The sequence below is a fragment of the Haemaphysalis longicornis genome, unplaced genomic scaffold (assembly GCF_048455015.1).
Source record: "Haemaphysalis longicornis isolate Haplotype H1 unplaced genomic scaffold, Haemaphysalis longicornis Haplotype H1 scaffold_1, whole genome shotgun sequence".
Lineage (NCBI taxonomy): Eukaryota > Metazoa > Arthropoda > Arachnida > Ixodida > Ixodidae > Haemaphysalis > Haemaphysalis longicornis.
In genome coordinates this window covers 440,692,625-440,707,063 of record NW_027526203.1, presented here as the reverse complement: position 1 = coordinate 440,707,063, position 14,439 = coordinate 440,692,625, and the positions used below count along the sequence as shown (strand labels likewise).

Below are 14,439 nucleotides of genomic sequence, written 5' to 3'. Positions count from 1 at the left end.
AAATCGCTCCGCCGAGCAGTGCCGGGAGGCGGCCGCCCGGCCGGCCGCGAGCGGCTGGACCCCGACCGACTGGCTCGAGCAACGGCTCGGGCCGCGGCGGCGGGCGTAGGACTCCGGTGGAGAGCCCCCTGGCCGGGTCGGGTCGTGATCTCGCGTCCGGCGGGCGGTCGGCGTGACCGCGGCGTCCTTGGGCGGCCGGCGGCGGCGCAGCGGGGAATCCTGCGGCGAGCGACAGGCGATCGACGTTCTGCCGCGTTTCGGCTGGTTTTGAAATGGGCCGCGCGCCACCGGATGCTTGTGCGTGACGTTGACGCGCTCCTTCGGCGCCGTCTGTCACTGGCTGCGCCAGCGACGCGGCCTCTTGTGGATCAGTGTCGATGTTGATTGGCGTGAGTTGTTTATATGTAAATGACGCGGCCCTGCGATCTGGCACGATGGCCCCTCAATAATGACAGCGGAGCCCAGTCCTACTTGGAAGAGATCACGCGTTGACGTCATCCGATTCCGTTGCACAAGCTGGAGTGGCGCTGAGTTATGGAGACGGATATCCGAGACCGCGTCGGCCGCCGCTGCCTCTTCGGGTGGCCCCCCGCGCGCCGCCGTTCCGGATGCCTCCCGCGCCTCATTGCCGGCAGGCGCATGTCACACGGAAAAATTGCCCGCGCCCGGAGAAGAGGAAGAACAAGAAAGCAGATCGGTCTCGTTTAAGCACCGAGCCTGCGCAGCCAGGTCCCCTGTCGGGGGCCGAGCTCGCGAAACGGCCTTCACATTTCTGCTGCAGCGGCGCGCGTGTTGCAACATCGAGGCGTTCGCACGCGGCGACGGATCTCAGTCCACGATTCTCACCGGTCGTCCCCTGTGTGCCGCCAGGGTGCCCGAAAGCGTTGCACTCCGAGGCCACGGAGAGAGTGCGGGCATAGCGGCCACCCCAGAAGGTAGGGAAAGTCGGTGACAGCCAGGGACACCCTCTCCCTTGGGTCATCTCATTATGCGCTGCACGGAATCGAGGGCACCGTACGAAGAAGGTTCACATTACCACCTCCCGGAATTTCAATCTTGGAGAGTAAGGCGCAGGGATGGCTGGGGGTTCACGCCAGCCTAGGACCCGTGGACGTCGCTTTTGATAAGGATCTTAATTGAGCTGTCCACATTATTGGGTGCCTTAATCGGGAACAACTTACGCAGGCGTTTGAAATTCTCTCTGAGGCTGCCTATTCTCTACAGCTTGCGTATTTACTACCTTTGACTGCAACAATACCTTCGTGTTTCAGTACTGGAAGCATTAGTAGGCTCCCCTTAGCGAATATTCAACGTCTGCGTTTCTACATCCACAATGACGATTGTGAACCCGGTCCTCCTTTTATATTGTCGCGAAGGCCCCGATCAGTTTGCTTTTTCTATTTTGTAGCATCCTTCTTCGGCCACCAAGGCCCAGCTTTTCTAAGAAACGCATGAGGAGTGTGTCTTTGCGCGCTGACCGACCGGAGGACGCGGCTGTCGAGGGGGGCCATCGGCCCAGCTTGGGTTTCGGCGCGGCCGCGGCCTTCCATACCCCCCGTGGCGTGTGCGCTGGTCGCTTTCGGGCTCCGTGTCCTCGGTGTACTTCAGACGACCTTTTCTGTCTTTTTCATTGTTTACTTTGGTGTGTTTTGTCCGAGTTACTTTCTCTACGTCAATAATTCTCCACGCGCTCGTTTTCGAGTCCAAACCTTGTGTCTGTGTTTGATTGGTTCTTTTCACATTGGCGGGAACATGGCTGATCGGTGTTTACAAGCGTCTCCCCGATTGACTGCAGAAAGTGGGGCCAGAATGTGCTTTTTTCCCCCGAGTCCGCATGAAGCGAATATAAACCCTCTCGGCCGCGTTCACGAGAGGGCAGAGAGCGCAGGGCAGCGGGCGGCCTGAATCACTCCAGAAACTCTGCCGCCCGTCGTCGTGCCTTCTCGCCGCGAGACCGCGAACTAGCCAGCCATGTCCCGTTAAGTATTCTTGTTCTATTGACTGTTTTTCTCATTCCTGTTTTTCTCATTGACTGTTTTTCTCATACTCCTTCAAATTTGTAAGTGTTAAAGATCAGTAGATGCCATCAGTAAAGTAAACAAGTTAACCTTAAACCTTTCCTCGGCGTCTCTACTTCTTCACTGCGATCATCATGCCACCGTAGCGGAGGTGTTGACCAAATTTCGCCGCTACAATATTCAGGCTGGTCGGGAGTGGGATAGTCACAATATCGCCGCGTCGGGAAATCCTTATGAGATGCGGTGGGATCCGCCTCTGGGGAATGCGAGGAGTGCCACTAAAGGCCACTCATGGGCTGAGGGATTCCCTTTCTCGGTCCGTTCCTCATCATGCAGGCATTAAGCGCCCTTGTCGCTCACGAGGAGCCGGTTCATGAACCTCTTCTTCCCCTCCATCGCATAACAGACCCCCACTGAAAAAAAAAAAAATGCTTCTTTGTTAGAAACGAATGCAATGCATCAAGACAAGCGCGTTGATCAGAAGGTTGCTAAAGCTTGTCATTTCGTTTGTTCAGCTTGCTACCAAAGAGTTTGCATAGTCCAATGCAGATTGAACGAATTGGGAATAACCAATAATACGGAGAGCTGGCTGCTTTGCACCAACGACGCACACAGAGCCACAAAAAAAAAAAGTATGAAAGGAAGACAGATAATGGTATCAGGGCCAGCAGATCGGGCATTGCGTAGCATGTTTAGAAATTTTTAACTTTTATAGCGTACGATCTCGGAGACAACGGTCACTCCTACAACCGACGCCCCACTCCCTGACGTTGGCTATTTTACTACACAATATGGTGGATGCATGGCTGCAAGTACAACTTCGTCCTGGCCGTCCGTACGGATATGCTTACGTCACAGCGCAGCGCAATCATCATGAAGCTCCGGAACGTTAGGAGGGGAGTCGCGGGGTGCTGTCAAGATGTAGCAGCTTCGGTGCGGTGTAGTAACGATCCGCAGTACGTACCCCCTCTCTCTCTCTCTCTCTCTCTCTCTCTCCTCTCTCTCTCTCTCTCTCTCTCTCTCTCTCTCTCTCTCTCTCTCTCTCTCTCTCTCTCTCTCTCTCTCTCTCTCTCTCCTCTCTCTCTCCTCTCTCTCTCTCTCTCTCTCTCTACCTCGTGTGTGCATTCGTGTGTGCGTGTCTTCGTAGACAGGGGACTCCGGCCATACTGACGATGTATTCCTTCTGCTTAATTAGGCCGCATTCTGTGACAGAGATTTAAAGATCGCGCTTCGATAGCTTGAACTCACTGTTTACAGCCGCAGTGTCGGCGCCATCGACAGCTGAAGGAAGAGCAAGTGAGTTTCTCAGACAACGCGCTTATCGCCCGGTGATAACCTGACATCGGATTAACGCAACTCAACATATTCAGCGTGTGCTTCCAAGTGGACACAACAACGCGTAAAGACGCGTTTAAATGTTCGTGTAAAGTGAAACCGCGCGTGTGAATTTTGTCATTTAGCCGAAATTGACCTGTGCTGACTCCCGAGTGCCTGGGGCTCGCTCCCAGGCACTGTGAAAGTAGAGGTGGGGTATTTAAAAGGCACTGTTCTTTCTTTCTAGCTGTTAGCCCGTAAAGGAAGCGTGTAAAGCGGCAGAATGAGGCCCGACACGAGCCCGCGTGTCGTGCGCGTAGCCTGTCATGCCAACCGGACACTCCGCGCGCCACGAAAAGGGAAAGAAGCGACCAGAGAAGAAGAACACGGCACGCTCCTGCATCTTGCGGGACGGCGACGTTTCCTGCGAGGCGCCCTCCAACAGCGCACCGCTTTGTTCGCAAATGCATGCAAAGTGCGCGAGCAAAGGTGCGGCCCGGCACGCGCAGAGCACGCATACCGTTGGCGTCCCGGCGAGCGCTCCCGACGCTCGTGGAATAGCTAAGCGGCCGAGTAAAAAATAGCCGTGACGAGTGGCTCACTTGTGCGCCCGCTTTCGAGCGGCGGCCACTTGTACTGCGCCGGTGGGCACTGACAAGGACGCGTCGGCGCCGTCGATCCTCCCGGCCGGCTCTGGAAAGTCTCGGGTGTCAACACGTGAGGCAGCCTATGGCGCGTGTCCCTGCGCCACTGGGAAGGACGCCGGCTCTCGCCCTCGAAGGCGCCCTGTCAGATCGCGCTGCTGCGAACGGAACCGACGTCCGGGCCGCGGCAGCCTCACTCTGTGCACGAGCCACTGGGGTAACGGTAGCTGCGCGGCTCATTTCGTTGCGCTGAAGGAGACGTGGACGGCGAGACGCGGGTTATACATTCGTTCCCCTGTGTACTGGCACCTCCATTTGCGACTAGTGATTGCAATGACCTGAACGACACCAGAGGAGAAGCTGTGGAAAGGGAGTTGCGTTTGTAGAGCACTATATATATATACAATACTACTTCTCCTGTGTCGCACACATGACGAGCTGCACAAACGCTGTTTCTAACCGCACATGACTTGACGCTCAAGACATGCTGGTTGTCACTTGGAAGGCCAGGTGGCCTCAGGCTCGTTACGGCTGCACATCGCGGTGCACGATTCCAAGCCTTTGTCATCTTCACACGCTCGCGAACGTATATAATTTATGACTTTCAACTGCACCGACCAAGACGACAGCTGTGTGTAGCGATAGTTGCAGCGTCCGCAAGACAGCGATAGCATTGTGCTTCATACCTCCTTATCGATGTCTTAGCCAGCAGAGTATGGGAGGTTAACCCCTACCCCCTCAAATAGCACCAAACCGGTGGCAATGTGTCAATTCCACTTCATCGCCGCAACTTCATGGGATTCTGCGGGACGCGGCTGGCCGCACCCGCCACATCGCATTTTCATTTGGGAGGCCATGGTTATGTGTGCCTTCTTCTTGCACTTCTGTTACATTTGCACCCTTTAGTTGGGTGCGTTTCCTATATATATGCAAATATGTCGCCCTTCGTGAACGTGAACAGGGGAACTGAACACGTCTATGCAGAGCCACAAAAACTACCAAAGTTACGAGACGAACAGTTTGAGGCAGAAATATTTGCATATCGGTAAAAGGAACTCATTCACGTGTAAATGACTTCGTGTAATTGTCGTATTCGACGAAAACAAACTTGCATAACCAAGTATAACGGCGAACAAATAAAAGTGCGACAAAGTTGGTTCGTTTTAAATGGCTGGGAGATTTTCCGAGCTTTCCGAGTGTGAAGCACCCTGTTTTGGCCTGTCTAAAATCGGCATGCGAAAGGGTTTTCGATACAGAGCTTACGCTTCCTCTACGGAGCATATAATTTGTCGGTTTACGCGCATGCACCTACAAACTGAGTATGTATCATGCCGCCATGTACCCTGATTGATTTGCCGGGTAAACTTTTTTCTGATTGAACAGGCCTTCAAAAGATGGCGGAACATTTACCGGATGGACTTTTTTTCTGGTCTCTATCTGATTAAAACAAGAAGTTCAGGTTTAAATTCATTTGCAAAGCAGTATGTCTGTGCTAGTGCGTTGCATTAAATTTACTTCTCAAAAACTTCCACTTCGTGGTGGGTCTTATCGGCGATGATTCTCAGTCTTATCAGCGATGACGGTGAGCGACAACCAATCGCTTCTGCCTCCGCCGTTCACTACTTCTCTCGATGTCTGCGTTGCGTGAACCCAGAAGCGATCAGCAGCGGCAACTTTTAGTTTATTCTCACTCAAGCCATCACTCAAACAGCATACGCTTCCTCTTTTGACACATCCTGCCGGTGGACGAGCTCCGTTTCTGCGAGCTCTGTCAGACTGTTTGCTCAGCTTGCAGTTTCCACAGGCCATCAGCGCCTACCTCCCTCACTGCGCGCGATCAGCGCCCTCTACTCATTGCTCGTCACTCCTTTTTCTGGCGGCGTATCGATGACAGTTTCCGGTAATCAACGCTAGCCGAGATTCAAGCGCGTCGCGAACGTGGGAAGCCTTGCAGGCTCGAGTTCTGCGTCCCCTGCCTGCAAAAAGTCATTCATCCGGGCCCGGGTGAACAAGGCGGCTGTCTGCGGCGGAACCCGTCCGTGGGGAGACAAAGGGACGGATAGCTCCCCGCGGCGACGCGCGTTTACCCCCTTCGGCCGTTCCCACGGCGCGCCGGAATCCTGCGAGGCCCGTCACTGCGCGAGGTCCTTGCCTTGGCGTCTTGACGTGCCCCGAGAAGAGGAAAACGTATCACGGGGGCAACCGGGGCACGTGACGCTGTCACTGCACGCATGACCGTCGCCCTCGTATACACACAGAACTCTTCTTCGTCTCTACACCTTCTTTCTTCAGTCAACAACTGCTTGCACTTGTCACGTTTCATTCTGGAGGATAAGCTCTGAAGATTCCCTTGCGCCGTTGTTGAGAAAACGGTATCAAATGGCGAAAGTGTTTTATAGCTGATGATGGCGTGCGTGAGCCTTTGGTATTTGCTTTCCTACTGAATGGCGACGCGTTCAGCATCCTCTGTACACGGCCAGCTCATACCGTAATGGAAGGAAGCACATGTTCCTTAAACTTCCGTTAGGGGGCGATAGTTCTGCTGATAGGTATATTAGTCCTGCACATATGTTCTGTAGTTCGATAGTTCCGCACATAGGTATATTAGTCCTTTTTGGTAAGATGACACGTCATCGCCCCGCTATAAAGGGGAAACCAAAAGCAATCATCAATCATCATGATCTATATTTAGCATACTGCTGAAGACAGGTCATCATAGATAACAACTCCATTCACTTCCACAAGAACCTGGAAAGACTGGGTGCAGCTCCAGACAGGAATATATTATTCTGCAAAGGATCGTTGGGGCATTGGGTGTCAATCAGGAAACAGTTTTTATTCAGAATTTATGGCAACTATATATGATTTAACTTCCATTTTGCGCCGAAAGATTAACAGTGCAGCTTAGTAGTTTTAATACGAATATTGAGTAATGCATTTAAAGCTTTCAACTCGCATCCATCTAGCCTGGAATCGCGCAGTAAGAGTACAAATGGTGGGCGCTTCTCCGCGCCGCAGCGGGCCCGACATTGAGCAGCGATTTTACTTCAAGATGCTGCCCGTGCCCTCTCTCCTGCAGCCGTCGGCTTCCCGCTGCGCTAGCCGGTCCGGTGGGCGGCGCACGACGGCAGCCGAGGCGTCGACGCTTTCGCGCGACCCTCGCGCTGGAAGCCGGCTCGTAATTTCCCGCGAGGTGCTAATGGCATTAGCCGTTCCCCGAAGGCCCCGGCAGCGACCCCGTGCGCGAGCCGTGATTTAGGGCTGCCCCGCCCCCAGGTCGCCCAGCGCCGGCCGCTGGCCTTCCGGCTTCGATTGACAGCTTTACAGTGGCGCGTCACCAGCGGCCACCGCGCCGATCGTAAAGGGCCGCCGCCGAGCGAACCCCGTTTTGCAAACACGTGGCTTCCTCGTGGCATAAAATGCGCACTTTATGTTCCCCACTCGGCGAGGGGCGAGTGAAATTAAGGCACGCCGACGATCGAGAGCGTGCCACAAACGAGATGCTTCTCTTTCAGGCGCGCTCAGCCGACTTGATAACCGCGAACTTACGTACGACACTGCGCGCCGCTCGAGAGGCCGGGGGCTGAGTTGGGTGCGTCCCGTGTGCGGAACACTTGGCTTCGCACCCGCCGAGACGCCGATGGGGTGCGCTTCAATCATGCGCCCTCTCCCGCGTGACGGTGGTTGTTGACAGTCTTTGCATACATCACTTCTCCTCGCTCGACCAGAACGACGAGGTGCCAGAAAAAGAAATCCATAAATGCATTTCTAGGGTGGACAATTACGAAATTTAGAGCGTGGCATGAACCCTACGGAACACCCTACGCACTCACTCGCTACGTGCCAAGTATTGCTATTCATTTTTAGGTAATACAAAAAGCTTGTCCTTGCTCCACGAAAATCTTATTCAGGGGGAAACTTATGCGAAAGTAATAGAGCTGAGAAATCTGTGAGAACATATTCTCTCGTCGTGTATTGTCCTGATTACGCTGAAAGGCCCCACTAAAGGTACATGCTTTTCTGACTAAATCACAACTAATCATACGGCTTACTGCCTCAAAATCTTTTGAACTCAAATCTCGGGACGCGGAAAAAAGCACCCGAATTATCAGAAAGTAATATAGAATTACTAAAGTAAAAACGAACAAAACGCCGCCTGTGGCTCGTGGGGTCAGCGAGATAACTCGGTAACTGTTCTTTGTGACTGTGCTTTGCCTGACATCGCTATCCAAATCGAAGGCATCAAGATCATGCCGACGGACAAATGCCGAATCCTCGGGCTTACCCTACAAGATAACGGAAAGGCACACGTCGCCGTCGATAAAATTAAGAACAGTGCTGAGAAGATCCTTGCGATGCTGCGAAGAGTCACCACCCGGAACAGAGGCCTGAAGGAGGACGACGCCCTCAGGCTAGTACAAGCGTTCATAATATCAAGACTTACATATTCGGCATCGTATCTCAATCTCAACAAGACCCAGAAGACTACACTCGACACCATCACCCGAAAGGCCACTAAGCAGGCCCTCGGCTTACCGATATACTCGTCAACCCAGCGCTTACAAGCCATGGGCGTACATAACACGGTTGACGAGTTCATCGAGGCCCACCTATCCAGCCAGCGTCTCCGCCTGAGCCAGACAATTCCCGGCCGCGCGGTGCTGGACAAGATAGGATGGCGCAAAACAACAATCAAGACCCCCATACCAACAGAATGGACGAGGACCTTAAAGACCAAGCCCCTACCCCGAACATGGCCCCGGGCAAGGACGACGGTAGGAGGCAGGCTCGAGCCAAACAGTGTCCCAGCGACTACAACAAGAAAATGGAGTGCTCTACGTAGACGCCTCTCTTGTGGAAGGAAGCAATCGCGCAGCGGTGGTGGTCACCGATGCAGAACGACTCATCAACAGCGCGGCGGTAAAGACTAAGGAGCCCACGACAGCGGAGGAAGTGGCCATAGCCCTGGCGCTCGTTCAACCGGGCGTCGGGGTGGTGGTCACTGACTCAAAGAGAGCCTACAGCGGTTTCAGAAAGGGGGTGATCTCCTCAGAGGCAGCCACAATACTATCGAAAAAGAGGGCACCGGGCCGAGCCATAGAGCTCACATGGGTGCCTGCCCATACAAAGGTAGCCGGCAACGTCATCGCTGACTACCACGCCCGAGCAATGACCCTCCGGGCAGGGCAGGACACGGACACCCCAACTCCGGCACTCACATATAAAGAAATTACGAACGAATACAAAGACGAGCGGCGTACCCTCCCCGAGCCACACCGCACCCTGACCAGGGAGCAACAGACAATACTCAGGCGCATCCAGGCGGGGTCACTAGCCCACCCCGTCCTGTTGCATACATTTTACCCTGAACGCGAGGGGGACCGCTGCCCATTCTGTAAAACAAACAGCGGCACGCTCGCACACATACTGGCGGAGTGCACTAAACTCAAGGCCCCTATACCCCCCCACCTTCCCTCCACCCCCTCTACCCCACTCCACGAGCGATGGGAGACCTTGCGGTCCAGCCCCGCCCTGCCGACCCAGCTCGCGCTGACAGCCAGGGGCCAGGAGCTGCTGGCCCAATACGGTTCCCGCGACCTGGGAACCGCTCCGTCTGGCGTATGAAAACGCCTCGAGCTCAAATAAAGTTACTACTACTACTACTACTTTGTCTACACGGCAAAGTAGCTGAAACGCATTTCGATTCCAATTTCCGTCAGGGGAGCCTCTCGTCGAGAGGCATATAGTTCGGATTACCTTGCCGATGAAGTTATATGTCCGCAAAATAACTGTTGTCCTTGGAAACTTGTACGAATCAGCCAGCCCGAGTTCGAAAATTACCGGCGGTAACTGGAGTACACACAAAATAGAGGTGTACGTTGTACGAGACGACAACGCAAACGACATGGTCTTTCCTGCAGCTGCAGTAGACTGAGACGAAATATATAAAGGCCGTCTGCTACCGGGGGCAGTGCACCTCAAACAGTTGGGAAAATGCCTTAATGGCAATGCCCTTTCTCCAAACGACAAACGCCACATTAGCAGGCACTTACTACCTTACCACACGCAGCCTGCCGCCATTACATATGCTGCATGCTACACAGCACCGAGACCTTATACCCCTCAACGGGGATATTCGCCAATGACTCGTTTTTAGGCTTCAGCCACGGCCCACGGTGCATCGGCACGGCCTGCAGACGCCAAAAACATAGGGGCCAAAAAGAAGCTTGCAAAGCAAAGACAAAACACTATATCTGCAGGCCAAAATAGATATTCCGCAGTGCTTTGTTGTTGTTGGCGGTGTCCGCCTCAACTTGCTCTACCGCGTATATGCAGCTGCTGTCAGTTCTAGCTAAAGGAGATTAGTGTTAACTGACTGATTTTGATTGATTATGAGCTTTAACGCGCCGACGCTACACAGGGGATGAGGCGCGCCGTAATGAAGGGCTCCGGATTAATTTTAGCTACCGAAATCTCGAACACATGGGCGTTCCCGCTTTTCGCCAGGAGGTTATTGTCGGTAGGCTGAGCTGGAAACAGCCAAACGATTCTAATGGATAGTAAAACTGTCTCTTCAACATCAGTGCACTGCTAGCCTCTCTCCACCAGGCCGTTAATATCTGCGCGATCACATCGCGTGTACACCACAACCTCGTACACCACAGACACACTTCGGTCACAGAACACATGCATGCACACACGCACAGGCACGTTCACGTGCACGCTCGCACCCACCACGTTCACAAACGTGTATGGTGACTCCGATACATGTGGACATGAAAAAATATGGAGACCGCGTGGCTGCGTCAACCAGGGGATATCGCGATAAAGCAGCATACTTTTCTACTTATAAAGCGTAGCCCAATACCCTGCTGCGGGGATGTCACAAATGAAGTTTCATTATAAACCTTCACTAAACAGGCTGCATGAAGCATGCTGCAAGAATTTCCTGGAAACCTGCAGGGGTAGGCTAATAGTGCCTGTGTACTAAAAAAAAAAGTATCAATCAATCATCCAGAATTTCCAAATGATTTTAAAATTATTAATACTCTTCAGGTGTACCGTGTCGGGCCTGTGGCGCAACGGATAACGCGTCTGGCTACGGATCAGAAGATTCCAGGTTCGAATCCTGGCAGGCTCGTGCTTTTTTTTGTATTTTTATTGAGTACTGGGTTTTTTTTTTTTTTAACGCACGAGCTTACGGGGCTTTATGAAACCGGCGTGACTGCGTTCGAAGGCCTGAAGCCTCCCGTATTTTATAGCTTATAACTCGCTTGCGCAAATGTTGATGAGCGGTATAATGCGGGGGCAACGGGGTTATGTGACAGTTAGATGTTACACCTACCATCAGGCTTCACGAAACTGACCCTCATCAAACATGCGGCATACGAGGAAGGTCCATATGCAGTAACATTCTTAAGGCTACGTGCGTGCTTGAGTGCAGCGACGTCACGCGAGTGCCAGTCGCTATGCTTCAGCTGTATACCCTGAAAATGCATTTGACTACGTGTCACATGAATTATGGTTCAATATTCTCGATCATATTAATTTTGGATCTGTTATCAAGAAGGGGGTGGCACTGGCGTACCGGAATTGCAGTACGCGGTTAATTGTGAGCAAGACATTGGGAGCGCCCATTAACGTACGACGCTCTGTGCGCCAGGGCTGCCCGCTCAGCCCACTTTTGTTCTGCATTTACATTGAGACGTTATGTTTGCGTGTTTTAAAAGATGCTGATATACGAGGGTTCTACCTTCACGAGTCAGAAGTCATACTTTTTTCGTATGCAGACGACGTTGCTGTTCTCTTGGAGGACAAGTTCAGTATAATGAGAGTTGTGGACATAACAAAGCTATTCAGTGTATAGGTACTGGGAGCTTGGTTACTTGGGGGAAGTGCCAGGGGTTCTGTCACGGTGAGTGGCAGTCAAGCCCCGACACTTCTGCTAACGTCAGCTCGTTAACGACTCCAGTGAAGTACCTTGGTGCCCCTTTGCAGTCCCATAGAGACAGTGAACCTTATTGGCGTGAACAAACTCAGGAGACTCGCGCAAAGGCGGACAAGTGGAACGGGGCTTTTTCGTCCACCTTTGCTGGGGCAACGATGTGAAACTTGTTTTTCGTTTGTAAATTGTGGCATGTAATGCAGGTACGGAATTGCTCTCGTGCGAATGTGCAAAAGCTGCATCGGGTGTTTGCGGTTTTTCTGTGGGACTCAACCTGAGAGAGGTGCAGCCGCACCAACCTGTTTAGGCGAGTGAAAGATGGAAGACTGGGACGGGCGCATTTATTTGTGCGACAGCTAGTGAACAGATTTCTTTTCTTAAGGGTTGTAAGAGACACTTTTCTCCGCACCGTGTGTCAACTAAGGCTGGGCAGGGCACTTCCTCACTACGTTGTCACCACACAGTGCCTGTCGGGGGATATTTTTGGATTTTTTAAAAAACTAGTTCAGAGTGTGAACTTTTGGAGTGCACGTTTTTCTAAAGATTATTTAGGCACAGTGAAGCTGAAAACACTGTACAATGATATTGTGGATGTTGTCTTCCCTGTGCCCTTGTACAGAGCTATGTACTGTGGAGGACCCGGCCAGGATGGATGAAAAGGGTGAAAAGAATGCAAGTACAGCCTAGGGTGCAGTTTTTTGTCTTTAGACTACACACGGGAGCATTATAAGTCCGGGCTTACATGGAAGAAAGGGGGCTTTTAATGCCACGGGGGACAGACTGCTTTAGCTGCAAATCCCCGGAGACGATAAACCGTGTTTTTTTGCATTGTTGGGAGGGCGTATATTTTTGGGATGTTTTACAGAGGACACATTGCAAAGACTTCCCGCTACACCCTCATGGCATAAAGTATCTCTCCGTAGGCAAAGAGGATGGAATGCCCTATGACTTTGTCACGGCGCTGGGCCTCCACAGAATATGGCGCTCCCCGCACAGCAAGGCTGTACAGTGACGTCGATGCCCGTTCTGCAAAGCAGTATTTCAGAGAAAGTGTAGGTCGTTTTGTGGAACATATTTAATCTCAAGAGATCTCGCCTTTGTTGCCGCAAAAAAATAGAGCAGCTTACGTCATTGAATGCATTTTAAAGGACATCACTGGTCATCAGTAGGGCAGCCTCACCACGTTGTTGTATGATTATTTACACTGTTTATCTGTGATCTGTTGTGTATTGTCGAATCCAGGCCATTAAGAGAGCGAAAGCGCCTGCGGCGCAACGGATAACGCGTCTGACTACGGATCAGAAGATTTCAGGTTCGAATCTTGGCAGGCTCGGGTTTTCTTTTTGTATTTTTATTGAGTACCCTCACTTTTTTTTTTAACGCGCGCGCGAGCTTACGTGGCTTTGGTCTTTTTGTTGCTTGGAACAACTTGTGCGTTCTTTGTCAAAAACCTGAAACTACAGAACATGTGTTTATAGACTGTTGGGATGCCATTTTCTTTTGGGACGTCCTAATGAGAACCCTAAAGAAGGAGTATCCGGTGACACCCTATGGAATCAGGTTCCTCAGTGTAAACAATGAAGACGATGTACCGCATGATATGATCATGCTTTTAGGATTGTATAGTATCTTGCGCTCTCGAATGGCGGTGCGCCATGCGGATGTCAATGCGCAAACTGTGAGCGCATATTTCAGGGAAAAAGTGAACTATCTGTGCGAGTTGTACAAAGTGGAAAATCCTGACGCGGGAATTTTGCCAGTGCTTCAAAAATTGACATCATTTGATGTTTACAATAGTTTCCGCCAGCCAAAACATGGCAGGCGCTTTTTATTACATCGCTGACTTGTAAAAATGTTAAAAAAAGGAAAGTAAGACAAACAAAAAAAAGAAAGGGCCTGTGGCGCAACGGATAACGCGTCTGACTACGGATCAGAAGATTCCAGGTTCGAATCCTGGCAGGCTCGGGTTTTTTTTTTTTTTTTATTGAGTACCCTCACTTTTTTTTTAACGCGCGCGCGAGCTTACGTGGCTTTATGAAATCGGCGTGACTGCGTTTGAAGGCCTGAAGCCACCCGTATTTTATAGGGTCTATTCGATTCAGCCTGCACCTCTTGAACCAGTTCAGCCCTGCACTTTTTTAGTCTGCTTCTGCACCTCCTCGGGAGGGAGTGCAGGCGAAGGCGTGAACTCGTCCTGCAGCCGTCGGCACCACCGGTGAATCGAACGGCGTGGTTCAGGTGCCGCGAGCTGCACCACTGAAACGAACGGCGAAGTGCGGCACCGCCTGAACTGGTTCACGTGGTGCAGGCGAAACGAGTAGACCCATAGTTTATAACTCGCTTGCGCAAATGTTGATGAGCGGCGTAATGCGGGGGCAACGCGGTTACCTGGGAGCTCGATGGGACGTCTACCGTCAGGCTTCACGAAACTGGCCCCCGTGAAACAGGCTTCCCGAAGTTCCCGCGTAAGCAGCGAGAGTAGTGGCTTTCCACTAAAACACTGACAGGCGGCGGTCTT

The 14,439-nt window shown here is 52.1% G+C and overlaps 2 non-coding genes across 2 annotated transcripts; both read left to right on the top strand.

The window, feature by feature from the left end:
- The first annotated feature begins 11,044 nt into the window (after positions 1 to 11,044).
- Trnar-acg (transfer RNA arginine (anticodon ACG)) lies at positions 11,045 to 11,117 on the top strand. The gene has a single exon. It is a non-coding gene; the product is annotated as a tRNA-Arg (tRNA).
- Positions 11,118 to 13,813: 2,696 nt separating this feature from the next.
- Positions 13,814 to 13,886, top strand: Trnar-acg (transfer RNA arginine (anticodon ACG)). The gene has a single exon. It is a non-coding gene; the product is annotated as a tRNA-Arg (tRNA).
- The last annotated feature ends 553 nt before the right edge of the window (positions 13,887 to 14,439 follow it).